Genomic DNA, 21,626 nt, shown 5'->3' with positions numbered 1-21,626 from the left:
TAAATATTTAACAAGAATAATAGTAATAATGATGCAGTAGTTCACAGGTATTGATTGATATGCAGGATTGGCAGCCAGTGCACCTGGTGAAACCGGGCATACCAAGGCACTGAACAACAGAAGAGGGGCATATCTGGGGATCCAGGCCAAGATCTTGGCTTGGACCCCCAAAAGGGACCTCAACATTTTTACTTGCAGTCTCCTTACAAAGGGAGCCATTAGAAGCAGCTTCTGGATGTTTCTATGGGGTCGGGGGAGAGGGGGTGAGACCCGACACCTCTCTGGTAGGCGTTCTTCCACTTTGCAGGGCAGTGGTGGGCATCCTAGATGTGCCATTAGTGCTGCGGGCGCCCACCATTAGCCTGCCAAACAAGGATCTCCCCTTGATCCCGCAAACTTTGGCAGGGTCAGCAACGGAAGTCCTAGGTGGGTGCATCTCAGTACTTGAGCTGTGAATTGTGGGACTATTTTCTGTCTCCTGATAACAAATAATTAGGAGCATGTTACAGTGTGCCAACATATCAGATGATGTTATAAGGTCCAAGAGTAAAATTTGAGTAGTTCTTGGTTCTTCAATATTACCTGAATACTCTTTTACTCCTCTCCCCGAGATGTGTTACTCCTCACACTGGGAGGTTGAGTTGTAGCAGATTGAGAGGTCAACTTGTAACTGTAATGTTACATATATTACGTACACATGCAAGTGTATAGAATAATTGCTATGTAAGAATGTATTATGAAGTTTTAATATATATCAGGGATATAGGACCATAAACCATAAGAATGAAACTCCACGTCATTTCTCTATACACCATGTCGCCTTTGCTGGGTTTCCTGCACTTACCTATTATTAATCTTAAGCATCTCTTGGTCAAGAATAACTGAGTAATGTTAAAGAACAAGACCAGAAATGCTGTTCCTTCTTGGGGCAGAATTCAGGTGTGGGGATAGCGGATGGACCATTCCTAGTGTGGGCGCCTGCCTCCAATATGGTAATAACCCCATTCCTGGGATTTGGGACGAGGCTATGAGACCAAAGCAACAGGTGAAACGTCCAACCCCGGGCACTGCTAGTGGCACAGTATGGCCGTCTGGATTTCTACCCTCAAGACTCTAACAGGTATTCTGTAAGTGGATTACCTTAGTCCACGTTACAGTTAAAAGTTGAGCTCTCAGCCTGCTAGAGTACAATTCACTTCACAGCATATCATACTTCTTTACACTATTTTATAGTTCACTACCCACTAGTATCTTAGTTCTAGGTCTCAGCGAAGCCACATTGTATATGCAAGATCTCAAGTACATAGACTGTCTCTACCATCTGACGTTGTAATGATCAGGTTCAGTTGTCAGCATCTCCCTTGAATTTGGACATGTCTCGTTTTCTAGGTCTCAATGCAGATCTCCCTTTCACTTGTTGCTATAGTACTCTCCCTTTTCAGCTGCTGTCAGTGCTCTCTCTCTCTGTCTCTCTCTCTCTCTCTCTGGCTGCTTTCAGTGCTCTCTTCCTTTCAGGGCACTCTCCCTCTCTGACTGCTCTCAAAGCTCTTTCCTTCTCTACTTGCTCTCATTTGTTTTCTTAACCCCACCCCACCCACTTCCCCCTCCTAAGTGACTTTTCATTATTGGTCCAGACTCTAGCCATTTTCTGTAGCAATCATGGTCCCAGTCTACAGTGTGGTTTCTTTGGGTTGACTTGAAGTAACATCCTTGCCTGTTTTCAATGCAGCTGCTCTGAGACACTCCCAATAATTTATGTCACTGGAGAGACCTAGCAGGGAGGAAGCCCTACTCTAGGATCAGAGGCTCCATGATGGTGCTGAAATTGATTTTTTTTTAACGTTGAAAAATTATGAGGTGAGTCTATTATTTTCTTCCATCAAAGGGGAGGGTACTTTGAATGAAAAGTACTACCCCACACTTTGCTTCCCTTTCAAGTCATTTGACAGTTTTGGGGAAATAAAACACCAGTTGTTACAGTGTCCACGGATAATTGTGTCACATGACCAGAAGAATCACTGGTGTGGTATTCCGTGCCTGTGCAATATTTCGATGTTAGATGAATTGTTCTTTTATAATTTTGATAGAAATAGCAAACATGGGACATCTCCCCACTATGTCTGCAATGTCATTCACATATAATGACTGAAGAAAATCATCTCCCTATATGTTATACAGAAATTAAACAAAAGCTATACTTGGCCACCATTGTAGTGAGGGGAGGCTCTTTTTATTACATTTTTTAAAGATCTGTCCTTTTTATTTAGGGGTCCTGGCCAGGAGTCCCAAGTCGTCCCCACGACTGTGAGAATTTCAGGGGTTACGTGTTGCAGTGTAATCTAAATGAATTGTTTCTATATTTCATGGAACTAAAATTATAAAATAATGAGGGGCATAGATAAGGTAGATAGTCAAAATCTTTTCCCAAAGGTAGGGGAGTCTATAACGAGGGGGCATAGATTTAAGGTGAGAGGGGAGAGATACAAAAGGGTCCAGAGGGGCAATTTTTTCACTCAAAGGGTGGTGAGTGTCTGGAACGAGCTGCCAGAGGCAGTAGTAGAGGCGGGTACAATTTTGTCTTTTAAAAAGCATTTGGACAGTTACATGGGTAAGAAGGGTATAGAGGGATATGGGCCAAGTGCAGGCAATTGGGACTAGCTTAGTGGTATAAACTGGGCGACATGGACATGTTGGGCCGAAGGGCCTGTTTCCATGTTGTAAACTTCTATGATTCTATGATTCTAAAAGTCTACTGTTAAGAGCATCTAAAATGACTAAGAAATATATTACAGCTTCACACTCCTAATAACTTAAATATCATGTCTGTGATCTTGTAGCCTAGCAGTTCTTGTGGTAGAAACTAGACTTTCCAAACTCAACCTGCTTTTAATAGTTTAAATTATTTCTCAAATAAAGCTCACATTTTTACTATTTAAAAAAAACAAATTGTTTGCAACATTGTTACATGAAATTATCCTTTCTTATCATAAAAGCTGTTCATGTTCAACTATAACATCTTCAAAACACCTTCATTCACACTGCGTGTTTTTAAGCAATCTGTGATTTCTTTTCTGTTTTTAGCCAGTTTCGTTTGGCAACCCCTCATGAAACAGCACAGACTTCTTTCCCCTTGCAATGTGAAAAATATTGGAAGTTTGCAATTGAACTATTAAACAGAAACAAATGGTTGCACATGTGGAATTGACATTAATTGATGGGAATCTGTATCCAATCTATATTTTAATTCAGTTGTCTTTGTTCTCGCTACTAATGTAAAGAAAAAATGAATTGTCATTCCTATAAAGAAAATGAAAGAAAGAACTTGTATTTATATAGCTCCTTTCATGAACTCAAGATGCTCCATTTGCTTCATAGCAAATGAATTACTTTTGAAGTGCAGTCACTGTAGTAATGTAGGGAAACATGGCAGTCACTTTGTGCACAGCAAGATCCATAAACAGAAATGAATTAAATGAGCAATTAAATTATTTTAGTGGTAATTGAGATCTAAATTTTGGCCAGGACTGAGAGAACGCCCTTGCTCTTCTTCAAATAATGCTATGAATTCAACTACATTAGTTAGACTTGACTTACCCTTAAAGCCAAGTTGGTTCTTGCTGATAAGCTCATATTTCTTCAATTGTTCAGTCACTCTATCCCTAATGACAGATTCTAGTCGCTTCCCCCTACGAGAGAGGGCGGTACTGGACCTAATTCTAGGGAATGAGTCCGGCCAAGTGGAAGAAGTGCTAGTAGGTGAGCACTTTGGTGACAGTGACCATAATTCAGTGAGATTTAAGGTGGTCATGGAAAAGGACAGGGAGGGGCCGGAAATAAAGGTTCTAAATTGGGGGAAGGCCGATTTTAATAGGATAAGGCAGGATCTGGTCAAAATGGACTGGGATCAGCTGCTTGTAGGAAAATCCGCATCGGAGCAATGGGAGTCTTTCAGAAGGGAGATTGAGACCATACAATGGCAACATGTTCCCGTAAAGGTCAAGGGTGGTTCCAAGAACTCCAGGGAACCTTGGATGTCAGGGGATATACGAGAATGGATTAGGAAAAAAAGGAGGGCTTTTGGCAGATACAAAAGGCTAAGGACGGAGGAAGCCCTAGAGGAGTACAAAAAGTGCAGGGGGATACTTAAAAAGGAAATTAGGAGATCAAGGAGGGGCCATGAAAAAACTCTGGCGAGCAAAATATAGGAAAATCCTAAGATGTTTTATAAGTATATTAAGGGTAAGAGGATAACTAGGGAAAAAATAGGGCCCATTAGGGACAAAAATGGCAATCTGTGTGTGGAGCCGGAAGATGTAGGAGGGGTTCTAAATGAATTTTTTGCATCTGTTTTCACTCTGGAGAAGGACGACGTAGACAGAGAAATACGACAGGGGGACTGTGATATACTCGAACATATTAACATCGAGCGGGAGGAGGTATTGGCGGTTTTAGCAGGCCTAAAAATGGATAAATCCCCAGGCCCGGACGAAATGTATCCCAGGCTACTGTGTGAGGCAAAGGAGGAGATTGCGGGGGCTCTAACACATATATTCAAAACCTCTCTGGCCACAGGGGATGTGCCAGAGGACTGGAGAACCGCTAATGTAGTACCATTATTCAAGAAGGGGAGTAGGGAAAAACCGGGGAACTACAGGCCAGTGAGCCTAACATCAGTGGTAGGAAAATTATTGGAAAAAATTCTGAAGGACAAAATTAGTCTCCACTTGGAGAAGCAAGGATTAATCAGGGATAGTCAACATGGCTTTGTCAAGGGAAGATCATGTCTGACTAATTTGATTGAATTTTTTGAGGGGGTGACTAGGCGTGTGGATGAGGGTAACGCAGTGGATGTGGTATACATGGATTTCAGTAAGGCCTTCGATAAAGTCCCCCACAGGAGACTGGTCAAGAAGGTACGAGCCCATGGAATCCAGGGTGCCTTGGCACTTTGGATACAAAACTGGCTTAGTGGCAGAAGGCAGAGGGTGATGGTCGAAGGTTGTTTTTGTGACTGGAAGCCTGTGGCCAGTGGGGTACCACAGGGATCTGTGCTGGGGCCCTTGCTGTTTGTGGTCTACATTAACGACTTGGATATGAATGTAAAAGGTATGATCAGTAAGTTCGCTGATGATACAAAGATTGGTAGGGTGGTAAATAGCGAGGAGGATAGCCTCAGTCTGCAGGACGATATAGATGGGTTGGTCAGATGGGCGGAACAGTGGCAAATGGAATTTAACCCGGAAAAGTGCGAGGTGATGCACTTTGGAGGGACTAACAAGGCAAGGGAATACACAATGAATGGGAGGACCCTAGGCAAGACAGAGGGTCAGAGGGATCTTGGTGTGCAAGTTCACAGATCCCTGAAGGCGGCGGAACAGGTAGATAAGGTGGTAAAGAAGGCATATGGGATACTTGCCTTTATTAGCCGAGGCATAGAATATAAGAGCAAGGAGGTTATGATGGAGCTGTATAAAACACTGGTTAGGCCACAGCTGGAGTACTGTGTGCAGTTCTGGTCGCCGCACTACAGGAAGGATGTGATCGCTTTGGAGAGGGTGCAGAGGAGATTCACCAGGATGTTACCAAGGCTGGAGCGCTTCAGCTATGAAGAGAGACTGGGAAGATTGGGTTTGTAGCAGAGGAGGCTGAGGGGGGACATGATTGAGGTGTACAAAATTATGAGGGGCATAGATAGGATGGATACTAAGGAGCTTTTTCCCTTCGTTGAGGGTTCTATAACAAGGGGGCATAGATTCAAAGTAAAAGGCGGGAGGTTTAGAGGGGGTTTGAGAAAGAATTTTTTCACCCAGAGGGTGGTTGGAGTCTGGAACTCACTGCCTGAGAGGGATGTGGAGGCAGGAACCCTCACAACATTCAAGAAGCATTTGGATGAGCACTTGAAATGCCATAGCATACAAGGCTACGGACCAAATGCTGGAATATGGGATTAGATTAGACTGGGCTTGATGGCCGGCGCGGACACGATGGGCCGAAGGGCCTCTATCCGTGCTGTATAACTCTATGACTCTATGACTCTATGAGATCATTTATGTCCACCTGAGAGGGCAGATGGGACCTTGGTTTAACCTCTCACCCAAAAGCTGGCACCTCTGACAGTGCCAAACTCCCTCAGGACTGCACTGGAGTGTTAGCTTAGATTAAGTGCTTGAACCCACAATCTTCTGACTCAGAGGTGATAGTACTATCACTAAGCCAAAGGCTGGCACCTAAGCACTTTCACATCCTCAGGATGTCCCAAAGCACTTTACAGACAATGAATTACTTCTGAAGTGTAGTCACTACTGTCTTGTAGGCAAACATGACAGCCAATTTGCACACAAAAACCAATGAAATGCTTAAACCAGTTAAACTGATTTTGTTAAGATGTGGAGATGCCGGTGATGGACTGGGGTTGACAATTGTAAACAATTTTACAACACCAAGTTATAGTCCAGCAATTTTATTTTAAATTCACAAGCTTTCGGAGATTTCCTCCTTCCTCAGGCAATTGTTTCAAGAGCTCCTTGAAGCCTACGCATTTATACATATAGAACAATACATGGTGTTTACAGACTGCCCCTGCAACTGCCCGTTGCCAAGGCAATCACCGTGTTCAGACAGAGAGGTGTCACCTGCAGAACCCCCGAATACACATTCAACAAAAAAACAAACAGGGAAAAAATTTTTTTGTTAACTGAGAGATAAATATTGACCAGGAAATCTCCGTTGCTTTTCTTCAAATAGTGCCATGTGATCATTTACGTCAACCTTGAGAGGGCAGACAGAGCTTCAATTTAATGTCTTATCTGAAAGATAGCACCTCCGACAATGCAGCACTTCCTCAGTACTGCACTGAAGTGTCGGTCTAGATTCTGTACTCAAGTCCAAGAACACTAGAACCCATGACCACCTTGATTCACGGCTGGGAGTACTACCATGGAGCCAAAGCTAAGCTTAAGCACAGTAGTCCTACCACCAAAGATCAGAGGTTTATTAATTGTGTCTTTTCTCTGAACTAGGACCCATTTTTATTTATTGTTTGTTGTTTAAATTATACACTTTTCATGTAACATATTTTGTTTAGAAATGAAAGCAGATGTACAATTAACACAACTGGCCAGAACTTGCACGGAGCGGTGTGGCGACACTCACCGCAGCTCCTGCGAATTAAATTAATGAACGTACTTACTGCGGGCTCTGTGACGTCGACTTGCTTGATTTTGAACTTTAAAAAAATTGTGCGCTATTATCTCAGCCTCTGAGAAGTGTAAGTTGATGCGCATGGGACAGTCTGTGAGAATAGAAGACAGGCCACAAAATCCGTCAGGAAGAGAAATCACGCCCACAAGCAGGCAAGCTGACCATTCATTTAAAGTTAATATTCTGGAAGTCATTGTAAATAAAGATTTTAATTTTTTTTATAAAAAGCCAAGAAATAATTAAATTAAAGAGACAGAAGGGAAAAGTAAGAAAATTTTTAAAATTTTTTAAATTTAATTTCTTTTTAATGACCAAAAACTATTAAAATAAGGAGTAATATGAGAGTCCACATTTTTAAAATTTAATTTCTAGTTGTTTGGCAGTCATTAAGACTAACCGCGCTTTTAAAACTTAGTTTAGACCTTGTATTTTTAAGCGTACCTGTTTGGTGGCATAATTAGTCACTTTCCAGCTGGGCAGATGAGCAATTTTTCAGTGATTTCAATGATTGCGGTGTGCAATCGCCCTTTAATTTGATCACCGTCAAACCAACAAGAGCAAGTTCACGATTTCCACGTTTTAGTGCACATGTGCAAACGTGAGAACTTGCTCCTTCGATTCGCCATTAAAAACAGAGAGCGCTGTGGAGCACCTCTGTTTTTTTGGGAGCAATTTCTTGCTCATATACATTGTAAAACATTACCACAATATGGGAGTGAAATTGAACTTCTGCAGGGGCGCAAATAGGGCTGTAATGGATTGGCCGATCGCCCACATTTTCTTTCCGAATACTCATGTATTAGGTGTGTAACACTGCAGGCAGAGTGTTCCAACAGTAATGGAAGTTCACCATTGCTGGAGAAAGTAATGTGGCACTCTGTTTAACATACGTACGCTAGGACCATGTTTTTGAACAAGTTGCCATTGTTTGCATTTTCCATTTGACAACTGCTGTACTGTGATGTGGTTCAATTCTGTGAAGTCCGGCCATTGCAGCGTGCAAACCCCTATTCTAAATCTGAGGTATTGTTTCTAGACTGCCCAGATACATATGTGTCTGCCAATTGAGGACTACACTAATCACTCCTCTGTCACTACAAATCAGATGCATAACTCACCAAAAGACTGTCAAGAAATGATTGACTCCAGCATTAAACTCCCAGCAACCACAAAAACATTTATCCTAAAACCAACCATAGCCCAGTCATACTTGAAAATTATGTCACAGGTTTGTGATTTTGTTTTAAACATATGAACAGGAGTAGGCCATTCAGCCCCTCAAGCCTGGTCCTCCATTCAATTAGATCATGGCTGATCTGTATCTTAACTCCATCTACCTGCCTTGGTTCCATAACCTTTAATACCCTTGCCTAACAAAAATCTATCAATCTCAGTTTTGAAATTTTCAATTGACCCCCAGCCTCAAGAGTTTTGGAGCGAGAGAGTTCCAGATTTCCACTACCCTTTATGTGAAGAAGTGCTTCCTAAACGCAGGTCTTTATGGATGAACCTAAAATAGATAAATGTGGAATTGAAACAGCAAATGCTGGAAATACACAGCAGATTCATCAGCATCTGTAATGAGAATAGTTCAATTAACATTACAGGACTTTTTACAGATACTGACAGAGCTGCTATCTATTTGCTAGTCTTATTTCAGATTTCCAGCTTTTTTCTCACAGGTAAATTTGGGCTCCTTTACCTTTTTAATCCAGTTCAGCTCCCACCCCTAGCCTAGCCTAGAACCACAAAAATATGTCCACTGGGGATAGTTGTGTACCAATGAACTCTTGTATCCAACATCCAATTCTGGCACATCACTAGAAATATATGGGGCTGCCCACAGAATATTACATAAAATTAATGAGGGATAGTTTAGTCGGGTGGTTTAGGACTTGTTATACAGAGATCACGACTATCATTTCAGGACAGTGTACATTTTAACCTGTTCAATGTTTAATATCTTTATGCATAGCCTGTCAAGAACCATTAGGTGTTAATCTAATCCTGAATAAAAATACTCATAGCGGTTGAGATTTCACTGTGCAATGCTAGTAACAAATGTATTTGCATGAAAGTCCTTTGTCTGTCATTTATTAAAAGTGTTGACCTATTTAATTTAAACTGGTTAGTTCTTTGTGATGGGTTTCCAAAACATTGTGTGCCACCTATCCCTGACTACTTACCATTAATTCCAAATGTAAAGCTATATTTTTTACTAGATTTGAATGTATCTAAGCTTGGTAGCCAATTTATAGTCTGTAGTTGTTTTTTATTAATAAAAATATTCCACTCATCTTTTTATGGATAATCATGTAGTTAACTGAAATGCCACATGTTACACATACCCAAAGCTTAGCTCTTGTACTAAACCGAGTGATTTCAGGCTAAATGTTATGCTTTAGAGTACCTGGTTCAAAGCCTCAAGCAATAGGAGCACATATCAGGAATTTGACTGCAGGGGTCCCCAGCCTGATTCGAAGCTCACATGGTTTATCATCCATTAAAATGAAAAGGCAGACAATTGTGTCCACAATGAGAACTGTACAACTTACACTTTGTTTTTAAAGCAATAGCCCCAAAATTTCTCGGTGTTTCTGCCAGTGGCCCACCGTAAATCTGGTGGTTTCCTGGTTGCTTTGTAAGGGATGTAACCTGCGTCTGCCCCTTATAATGCAAATGATGGCAAGATGGCGCAGCCAGGGCCTATACCAGGTGCTCCTCAGGTTGGACTGGAACCCGGCGTATCAGCTGATTGAATTGAGACATATTGGACTCCACGAGAGCGGATGAGGACCCCACTGGGGGGAAGGAGTAAACTTGTCGGCGTTTGGGGTTTGAATCAGGCAGTAGCCTGATTTTTCATGGTGTAGTGGATAGAAAATCTACCCCTCCATGTTTAGATTCACATATGAATAATGGGTGAGGTACAGGAAGATGACCATGACCTGTGGAACAGTATCCCAGTGACAGTTGTTACCTTCACACCCGATTTACACCACAACGTTTAGTGTTGGTGAAGAGCCTAAACTATTTTGCACTATCACTAAACTGCAGCCTATCTGAATACAGGAGGGCTGATTTCACACCCCCATGCTTCTGGTGGGGAGCGGTCCTTGGATGGAGCCCATGGTGGTAAATTGATGGCATGCAGCCATTTTTAATGAGTAACGTTGATGGATGGAAGATCAAGGGCTGTACGCCTGCAGTTTCCTGTCATGTGCTCCGTGCAAGTGCCACTGGGACATTACGAACATACGGAAATGACGGTCAGGAAAAGACCAACTGGTCCATCTAGCCTGCCTCACACTCACGATGCCTGGAGCATCATGACTAGACACATCCTACACCGTTCCCCCCCTCCCACCCCATCTCCCACAGCCATGTAATCTCCCGGGAGATGGAACAAAAACCTCAGGGCCAATAAGAGGGAAAAAAACTCTGGAAAATTCCTCTCCGCCTCCCTGAGGCAATCAAAACCAGCCCAGGAGATCACATGGACATGGAAACACTGAATCAACCTAATGTGAAACCCGTGGCATTATGGAGTTCTTCCATTACAATTAAGAATATGTAATGGAACATGTAATTAAGAATACCCTTGCAGAATAGGGCTTGGCTGTGATGCGCTCTTGCATGAGGAGCCTGGCACTCCCTTCCTCTTCTTAGATGCTGACTCATGTTGTGGGTCAGTTTCAAAGGTGTCAGTTGCCCTCCAGTATCTCAATTAAGTGGCCATTCTTGTTATGTCAACAGAGTCTGTAAATGTCGGCAGGCTATTCAGCCACAGGAGCATCACAGCATAATCCAAACCTGTTCCCACCTGACACTCCAATCGGTGCACTTCCAGTAGAGATATTCCAAATCACAGATTCTTAGCAAAGCGCCTGGGGTCGTTTTACCACGTTAAAGGCGCTATATAAATATAAGTTGTTGTTGTTGTTGAAAAGGGGGAGGGGAGGGAAATTGGTGCAAAAAGAAAAGGGGAAAAAAGATAAATTTTACTTACAGATCAGCGAGCAGGGTGCAGAATCTAATAGCAGTAATCAATGAGGTGTGCTCCTATGAGCTTTTTTTTAACATCACAAAGGTTTGTCTTATGTCAAAATAAAAATCAACGGTGTGGTTTAACCCCCATCAACCTAATTTTCTAACTGCCAAATAAAAAATAAATGTTACTGAGGTTCATGAGTAGCACACTGAATCCCTCATTGTGTGGATTTTATTTCTGTTTTTGAAGCTCACTGCTGCTCACTCCAGACTGCAGTACAAGGTGGAGATGTTAAGTATTCTTTAAAACAATGCAGCACACTCTGCACGGGTCTGCACCATAGGAAAGCAAAAGATGCTTCGTTCTATCATTAGACGCTATGATACTCTGCATTAATGAAGCCACCCATACATGCATATAAATAGTTAATTAACTCAGGCAGCAATACAAACAAGTCATTTCTGTTATTTCTCCTATCAAAGCTTTCATTTTAGTAATTGGAAGGTTGCGTGCAAGAGGCAAAAACGATTCTGAAATGGAAGGGTTTTTTTTTAGTTCTGAACAGAGGGGGTTGCTGAACTACTGCAACACCAAGTATTCCGAGCTGACATCAAAGGAGAGAATCAGCTGAAATGACAGCAGCAGCTGCAGCATCTGCCTTTAAATTAGGCTGTGTCTCAAAGACTGGACTCAGCTGCTAAGCAGCATAAAGACCCAGGAGGAAGGCAGTGCAAGAAAAGAGTTCGCTTTCCACCACAGCACATCAAAGTAGATGCCGAGAATATGGAGCAGTAAATACGCGCACAGCAAGTGCCCACGTGCTGTCTAATTGCATAAGAGGCGTGAAACTTATAAAATCTTTGCATTATGTCTAATTTCGAGAGCTGCTTGTGTGCGGGCGAGTGACATAAATGTATAGGGCTGATTAGAGCTTTGCTTTGTAATGGAACTGAGTGTAGCTTCAAAAGATGTTCTGTTTTGAAGTCATCAAAGATCTCAAAACCTACCAATCCTTCAAGACTGATGCGAAGGGCAAAGCTCCCTACTATAGATAATCCTAATATTTAAACAAAAGACGCAAAATATAAATTTTCAGTGACATTGAGAATCAGGGTTCTTTTAAACAGAATTTCACGTGGTTAAAACGAAAAACAGGTTTTATTACAAATCTGGGGTAATATTTCACATCAGTCCTATTCCATGAAAGATGTACAGCTGTGCCATCTGATTCTTTTAATAATTGAATATTCTATTAATAATTGAAATATTTGGATATTAAACCACTACAAAAATGATACAATTTCATGGTTAAAGGATCCTATTAACTCAGAAAAACTCAACTAATCCAACCACATGGTGATCACTGAATCCACTGCAAGTTTCATAATAATGATGTATTTGGATGTGTTCATAGATTGTATGTTGGATATTCTTCCCTCCTCCAATTTCACGTTATGTATTTTAGTCCTATAAAATCATTTATAAGAAAAGCCCTTTTTTAAAAAAAAAAGTCTCGCTATTGGGACTTCTTTGAAAAATCAGTTAGAAAGACAGCACTTGCATCCATATATAGCACTGCATCCCATCCTCAGGGTGTCCCAAAATGCTTCACATCCAATGAATTACTTTTGACCTGTAGTCACAATTATTGTATCGGTAAACAGTGTTTGATTAGGCAGTATTTGATAAGCTCTATCATGCTCTTGTTTTGTCTTTGTCCATTTCTGTTGATCTTTTATCTTCCAGGATATCTTTGTTTAAACAGTGAATGCTGATGACATCATCACGCTGAATTGCCTTCAGGGGAGTTACTGAGCCCAACAGTGCGAGGGACCCGAATTAACACTCACAGCTGAAATGACACAACCGCTAATGCACTCTGGGTTAATTGGTCCCTTTCTATGAATGATAATTCAGCTCCCTTACACAACTGAACTCATGTAAATCCTCTCACGCAGGTCCTCCCAATGGCGTCATCAATAGAATCATAGAAAATTTACGGCACAGAAGGTGGCCATTCGGCCCATTGTGTCCAAGCCGGCCGAAAATGAGCCACCCAGCCTAATCCCACTTTCCAGCACTTGGTCCGTCGCCATGTAGGTTACTGCACTTCAGGTGCACACCCAGCTACTTTTTAAATGAGTTGAGGGTTTCTGCCTCTACCACCCTTCCAGACCCCCACCACCCTCTGGGTGAAAAATATTTTCCTCAGCTCCCCTCTAATCCTTCTACCAATCACTTTAAATCTATGCCCCCTTGTTATTGACCTCTCTGCTAAGGGAAATAGGTCCTTCCTATCCACTCTATCCAGGCCCCTCATAATTTTATACACCTCAATTAAATCACCCCTCAATCTCCTCTGTTCCAAGGAAAACAACCCCAGCCTATCCAATCTTTCCTCATAGCTAAAATTCTTCAATCCTGGCAACATCCTCATAAATCTCCTCTGTACCCTCTCTAGTGCAATCACATCTTTCCTGTAATGTGGTGACCAGAACTGTATGTACTCAAGCTGTGGCCTAACCAATTTTTTATACTGTTCCAGCATAACCTCCCTGCTTTTATATTCAATGCCTCGGCTAATAAAGGAAAGCATTCAATATGCCGTATTAATCCCCTATACACCTGTCCTGCTACCTTCAGGGATCTGTAGACATGCACTCCAAGGTCCCTCACTTCCTCTACACCTCTCAGTATAATACTTGCTGTTTAAAACAGAAACAGTCTGCTAGACAACCTCAGTGGTTTACCTGGCTCTACTTGAGTGCACAGACAGCTTCACACATCGCATGTGCCCAGGGAGACTATTCTGGAGCCAATCCTCGCTCTGCTGAATTACTGAAATGAAAATTAGTGGAAATGAAAATTGGGCGGTTTCTAAAATGGGCATTAGATCCACAACACCAGTTTTACCTCAAGGTGGCAAGTTGAAAATCTACCCCACTGTGTTTTTCTCAGTGGCATGGCGGCTTAGACCATACCAGCACCATCCCCCTTCCAACAATAGCTAACAGCTTAGACCATACCAGCATCATCCCCCTTCCAACAATAGCTAACAGCTTAGACCATACCAGCATCATCCCCCGTCCATCAATAGCTAACAGCTTAGACCATACCAGCATCATCCCCCTTCCATCAATAGCTAACAGCTTAGACCATACCAGCACCATCCCCCTTCCAACAATAGCTAACAGCTTAGACCATACCAGCACCATCCCCCTTCCAACAATAGCTAACAGCTTAGACCATACCAGCATCATCCCCCTTCCATCAATAGCTAACAGCTTAGACCATACCAGCATCATCCCCCTTCCATCAATAGCTAACAGCTTAGACCATACCAGCATCATCCCCCGTCCATCAAGAGCTAACTTCTGCCATGCTTTCTGCTCCCTCAGAAGCAGATTTTATACAAATCTGGGGTAACATTTTGCATCAGTCCTACTCACATTGTGTTTGGTGTATGTTACCGTCACGCCTGAAAACTACTAACCTACCTAACCTTGCTCAGTGTTCTGGGGTCCCAAATCATGATCAGACTTCTCCTGAGGGCCGCCTTGTATTTTCTAAATAACCTTGTGTCATTTTCCTGTGCACCCAAAATGCTAAGAATGCATCAACAATAACATGGAAACAATTAAATTATTCAATATTAAATAATCCCACCTGACAAACTTCATCGACTTCCACTATTACAATGGGCCCAGGGTCTGTGCACTGATAATTACATAGATTGTCTGGTTGCATCTCCGTGAAAGGTGTACACACTGTGCCTGTTACATTATCCACACACTATCAAGTCTCTGTCTTTCATGTCACTACAAATAACAAATTTCCTGATTTCTTGACAATATCCGTAAACTGGTAAACACTGAGAGTGCTTATACTGTTGTCTGCCAGTAACTGGGTTGTGACTCTCACTCTATAACCAATCTATAATACAGAGCCACATTCAAACCCAGAAATGAGCTATTACAGTTTTCACCTTGGTGCTGAATAAACCACTTTCTGTATCGTTTGGGCTTCATTTTATCTGTAGAACTATGAAAGTGGCAACTAAAAAAACATGTTTCCTCCCTAATAGAGTAAACTCTGTCACTCTGGCATTACCATTACCACAATGGTTTCACTCATATTTACTGGAACAGTGTTTCCCCTACAAATTGTGGGGTGGGGGGTGGGGGGATCTCTCCTAAAAGAAACTGTGCTTCTCGAGTCGCTGCCCATGCTGATTATGGGGCCGATTTTCATTGGCTCCGTTGGGCGGGAATGGGTTCGTGGCGCCCCGAAAATTGTGGCGCTGAACTTACTGCCCTGTTTCCGCTCACAATATGCTCGCTGTCATTTCTAGTTGGTCCTGGAAATCGGGGAGGGCCAGAGCTTCTGCCTCTATCAAGTGGGTACTTCATTAAGGCATGCAAATCAGGGTCTTGTGTAGTACATAGGACCTCTGAGTAATTTTAAGATACAAATAGGTGGAGCATGCACCACCCATTGGTACAAGACTCGGAGTGGCCTAAGCAGTAGTCCGCAAAAGGAGAGCTGCAGAACGCTCAGAAAAAACGAAAAGGTAATTTCTTCTAAAGATTTTTGTGGGGTCAGGAGGAGCATGAATGATTACCCCAGTACAAACTAAAGACTAAAAACATTTGGAGGGTTGATCCCAGAACTGAGAGGTTACACCTATCAGGAAAGACTGAACAGGCTGGGGCTCTTTTCTCTAGAAAAGAGAAGGCTGAGAGGTGACCTGATAGAGGTCTTTAAGATTATGATGAGGTTTGATAGGGTCGACGTAGAGAAAATGTCTCCACTCTTGAAAGGGAGTCCAAAACTAGGGGCCATAAACATAAGACGGTCACTAATAAATCCAACAAGGAATTCAGGAGAAACTTCTTTACTCAGAGAGTGCTTAGGATGTGGAACGTGCTATCACATGGACTAGTTGAGGAGAATGGTATGGGTGTCTTTAAGGGGAAGCTCGATAAACACATGAGGGACAAAGGAATAGAAGGATATCTTGATAGGGTGAGATGAAGTAAGGTGGGAGGAAGCTCATGTGGAGCATAAACACCGGCACAGACCTATTGGACCAAATGCCCTGTTTCTGTGCTGTAAATTCTATGCAATTCTACGTAAGTGAACTTTGTGATGTTTGTTCTGGTATCTCAGCAGTGTTGCCAGTCTGCTGTGGAGTTGCAGGTGAATCAGCAAATCAAATAAGGACATATTAAAAAAAACTATTCATATACTGGTTACTTTTTAAGTGGAAGGGTACTGTATTTGGGAATTGCTGATGCTAAGTACTCCTGTCATTTTTATGCCTCCCAGATATAGTTCTCGTATTTAAAAAAAATCTTTTACCCATTGAGACAAGTCTTCAATTATGACAGTTTACCTTTGAGGACACCTAATATTTCAAGTGAAGTAGAAGTCTTGAGATTGATTCAGTCAAGGTCACACTATTATTGCAGAGAAAGAATGAGGATTGGCATTCATGGATTCTGATCTGGAGCAGCCATTCAGTCCTTAATTCAGTAAAGATTGAGTTCACAGGAGTGGTGGTCCAATTGGGGATATTTCCTAACAAAGATGTTATTTAAAATTGAATATAAAGTACAAAGAAGGAAGTACATTGAATTGAAAGTATTTTTCAATCCCATACCCATCCACTTTAATAACAAGTTCAATTCATTCACTATTTAATGTTTTGTTCATTAACCTTTATAATCAATTAATTGATGTTATACATAGGTCAAGAGTAATGTACCTTATCAATTAATAGTTATCCTTTTCAGCTTACATGGCAACATCATGTTAAATGTTAATGACAGAGTTATTTTGGAGGCACTCACTTTACTTCAATAAAGTCACAGGCTGAAACTAGACTCTCAAAACAGACACTTCAACATGTCAATTAAGAGTGAGTTCCAATCTGATCTTAAGTATCAGAATTGATCCAATTCAGATACATTTGGAAATATGCAAATTCATTATTTGAATTTCAGTCAATTAGGATTTTCAAAATTGAGCATGTGGGGCTTGAAACTATGCCCCTGGTACAGGCGTACGAACACTTAATGCATTTGTCTGAAATCTCCCTGCTATTTCAGTGGCGATATAAACCCATTTGAAATAAATGAGTCAATGCATCAATAAAGTAATGGAGAGAGGAAATTCAGACAAACACATGAATTTATACAACAGTATCCACGGCGGAATTTTAAGTTTAAAAAAGAAATTCTCCCCCCTCTCCGGCATGCACCGTCATCTGCTAGAAGGCAGTTCCATCAGCATCGGCAGTTCTCTAGTTGGCCAAGAAGTTATTCTTCTGTGAGACTAGACAGTGAATGTGGACAGGTTATTTGATAGTAGGGGAGCATCACAACTGGGCCTAATTCTGTCTTTACCCAGCACAGTAGCATTTTAAACCGGAGAAAGGGGGTCACTGAATAGTGATAAGAAGCAGGTGCCTTGGCTGATTTTTTTCACTCATTGTTCCATAGACATTGAGGCCAACTCAAATGCCCCCCTTTTGGCTCAATTGTGATTAATTATTTCAGCATAGACCAAGGATTCAACCTGGAATTTTCTGCAGTTTCTTCCAGTTATAATTCACTCTTTCTAGGCAGTAAAGACAGTTGTAATCTGTACAGCCCCATGTGATCTGGGAAATTCTCATTTTGTTGACCAATATGGATTGAACATCTGATGTTTTGCCATTTGAATCTAAATTGAATTAACTTTGCTAAAAGCTACTGTCACATGTGAGCAACACAGGGTGGGGGGAGGGAGAAACAACCAGAAAATGATCTGGTGCCCAAGGGAGCTTTGCTCAATATTCAAGATGAGGGAGTTTGTTGATATTTAGCCACAAATTCTGAAAACTGGTCAATAAACTGGCAGCTCAGATTTGTCAATTGAAAATGGCTACTAGTGTTCACATGGTATTGAAAAACTCAGATGCTGAACAATTTTCTCGTGTTCACTTCTGACAGGCATTGGTTATTATTATTGGTTATTATGCATTCCTCTTCGAATGCACCTGTGAGAGATATTTTTGTTGAGTTATAACCCACAGCTGAGAATGCATGAGCTCACTCCTTTTCCATTCAATCTTGCATTCCTTATAATGCATAGAGACCTGAGGAGTCAATCACAATGCACTTGGAGCTGCTGAAGAAGCCTGACCTAAGGATCTGAAAACTGTACAACATGGAAGTTTCAGATTAAAGATTTGCAACAGATAATGGTAGCTGGGTATTGCAGGTTAACAGTTCTTTGAGCAAACACTGGGATATTCTGTTCATTCATCTGTGAAAAATTCTTGGAAGCAATCTTGCACAAGCCAAGCCTTCATTGACTGCCTCTTGCACATTCTCGTCTTCCTCCTCATTCATGTCTTCCTTTCGCTGGGGTGAAGCAATAAAGGGAATGCCTCTGTGCATCTCTGTGCAATGCCACAGATAATGCAGCAGGCCATGACAATGCTTCAAAACATTCTGGCCATGATGTGGAGATGCCGGTGATGGACTGGGGTGGCACTCACCTGACGAAGGAGCAAAGCTCCGAAAGCTTGTGATTTCAAATAAAGCCGTTGGACTATAACCTGGTGTTGTGCGACTCCAAACATTCTGGTGCATTCAAGGCAGCAGAAGAAAGAACATGCATTTATATAGCGCCTTATCACATCCTCAAGATGTCCAAAAGCATTTTACAACCAGTGGGTTATTTTTGACATGCCATCACTGTTGTTATGTAGGTAAATGTGGCAGCCAATTTGAATACAGCAAGGTCCCACAAATAGCAAATGAAATAATCTGTTTTTGGCGGTGTTGACTGAGGGAGAAATGTTAGTCAGGACACTGGGAGAACTCCAATGCTCTTCTTCAAATAGTGCCACAGGATCCTATACATTCACCTGAACAGGCAGATAGGGGCTTTGTTTAATATCTCACCTCTGACAATGCAGCATTCCCTCAAATCTGTACTGAAGCGTCAGCCTAGATTATGTGCTCAAATACCTAGTCGAACTTGAACCGACAACCAACTGACTCAGACGTGAGAGTACTACCAACTGAGTCAAGCTGACACTAAGCTAAAGTTGCTTAAGGAGTCCAAGTGGGAAAGTTTAAGCTCCCCCAGGTAGGGCAGCACAGTGGAGGGGGGTGGGGGGGGGTGGGGGTGTTAAATTGTTAAAAATGGGAATCCCGACCCCAACCCGCCGCAAACGCACCAACTTCCAGTTTAACTGAGGCGTGTTGGGGGTCGGCCGAGTAACCCGTTCTCGAGAGGCGGGTCAGTAATTATAGCATTTAAATGAGGCTCCATGCCTCATATTTTGTCAGCGATTTGGATTAACACTTGCAGCATGGGTTTCCCGGCGTTCGGGCAGCTAAAGGGAAGCGAGAACTGCCGAGAAGTGCTTTTATAACACGGCTTGTGGGCCAGGAGGAGCAGGAGTACTATTCCCCCGCACCTCAAGCAAACCTGCCGTGAGCTTGCAAACTACCCCTGGGATCAGCCGACACTTCCCCATTATCTGCCGATGCTCCCCGTGACCAGCCATCCACCACCCTAAACATTCACTCCCTTCACCACCGGCGCACTGTGGCTGCAGTGTGTACCATCCACAGGATGCACTGAAGCAACTCGCCAAGGCTTCTTCGACAGCACCTCCCAAACCAGCGACCTCTACCACCTAGAAGGACAAGAGCAGCAGGCACATGGGAACAACACCACCTGCACGTTCCCCTCCAAGTCACACACCATCCCGACTTGGAAATATATCGCCGTTCCTTCATTGTCGCTGGGTCAAAATCCTGGAACTCCCTCCCTAACAGCACTGTGGGAGAACCGTCACCACACGGACTGCAGCGGTTCAAGAAGGCGGCTCACCACCACCTTCTCGAGGGCAATTAGGGATGGGCAATAAATGCTGGCCTCGCCAGCGACGCCCACATCCCGTGAACGAATAAAAAAAAATCCCCCCCGCGATCTCTCACCCCCCGTGATCCAATCTCTCGCCCCTGCGATCTGATCTCTTCTCACCCACAATCTGATCTCCACCCCCCACAGCCGTGTTCTGATCTCTTGCCCCCACAATCTCTCCTCCCCATGTTCTGATCTCCCCCGATGTGGAGATGCCGGTGATGGACTGGGGTTGACAATTGTAAACAATTTTACAACACCAAGTTATAGTCCAACAAATTTATTTTAAATTCCACAAGCTTTCGGAGGCTTCCTCCTTCCTCAGGTGAACGGTATGGAACGGTATGATCTCCCCCCACAGCGATCTTTCTCTTCGCGACCCGTTCTCTCCTCGACGGCAATCTCTCCCTCCCCGCGTTGACTGAGGACATGAGAACTCCCCTGCTCTTCTTCAAAGAGTGCCATGGGATCTTTTATGTCCACCTAAAAGTGCAGATAAGGTCTGAGTTTAACATCTCATCCAAAAGACGGTATCTCCAACCCGTGCAGTGCCCCCTCAGTACAGCACTGAAGTGACAGCCTAGATTAGTTTCAGTAAAGGAAGATGCAGTTGAGATCCTGGATGGGCTAAAAATTGGTAAAGAAGAGGTACTAGAAAGGCTAGCTATACTTACAGTAGATAAGTCATTTGGTCCGGATGGGATGCATCCTAGGTTGCTGAGGGAAGTAAGGGTGGAAATTGTGGAGGTACTGGCCATAATCTTCCAAACATCCTTGGGTACGGGCTTGGTGCCAAAGGACTGGAGAATTGTTCAAAAAAGGGTGTAAGGATAAACCCAGCAACTATAGGACAGTCAGTTTAACCTCAGTGGTGGGGAAACTTTTAGAAACAATAATCCGGGACAGAATTAACAGTCACTTGGACAAGTGTGGATTGATTAGGGAAAGCCAGCATGGATTTGTTAAAGGCAAATCATGTTTAACTAACCTGATAGAGTTTTTTGATGAGGTAACAGAGAGGATAGATGAGGGCAATGCAGTTGATGTGGTGCATATTGACTTTCAAAAGGCGTTTGATAAAGTGCTGCATGATAGGCTTGTCATCAAGATTGCGACCCATGGAATAATGGAGGCAATAGCAACATGGATACAGAATTGGCTAAGGGACAGGAAACAGAGAGTAGTGGTGAACAGTTGTTTTTCGGACTGGAGGGAGGTGTACAGTGGTGTTCCCCAGGGGTCGTGCTGGGACCACTGCTTTTCTTGATATATATTAATGACTTGGACTTGGGCATGCAGGGCACAATTTCAAAATTTGCAGATGACACAAAACTTGGAAGGGTAATGAACAGGGAGGAGGATAGTGATAGACTTCAAGAGGATATAGACAGGCTGGTGGCATGGGCGGGCATGTGGCAGATGAAATTTAACACCAACAAATGCGAGTTGATGCATTTCGGTAGGAAGAATGAGGAGAGGCAATATAAAGTAAAGGGCACAATTCTAA

Source organism: Heptranchias perlo, chromosome 13 (genome assembly GCF_035084215.1).
Source record: "Heptranchias perlo isolate sHepPer1 chromosome 13, sHepPer1.hap1, whole genome shotgun sequence".
In the NCBI taxonomy this organism is placed as follows: Eukaryota; Metazoa; Chordata; class Chondrichthyes; order Hexanchiformes; family Hexanchidae; genus Heptranchias; species Heptranchias perlo.
Note: the sequence above shows the minus strand (reverse complement) of the source record.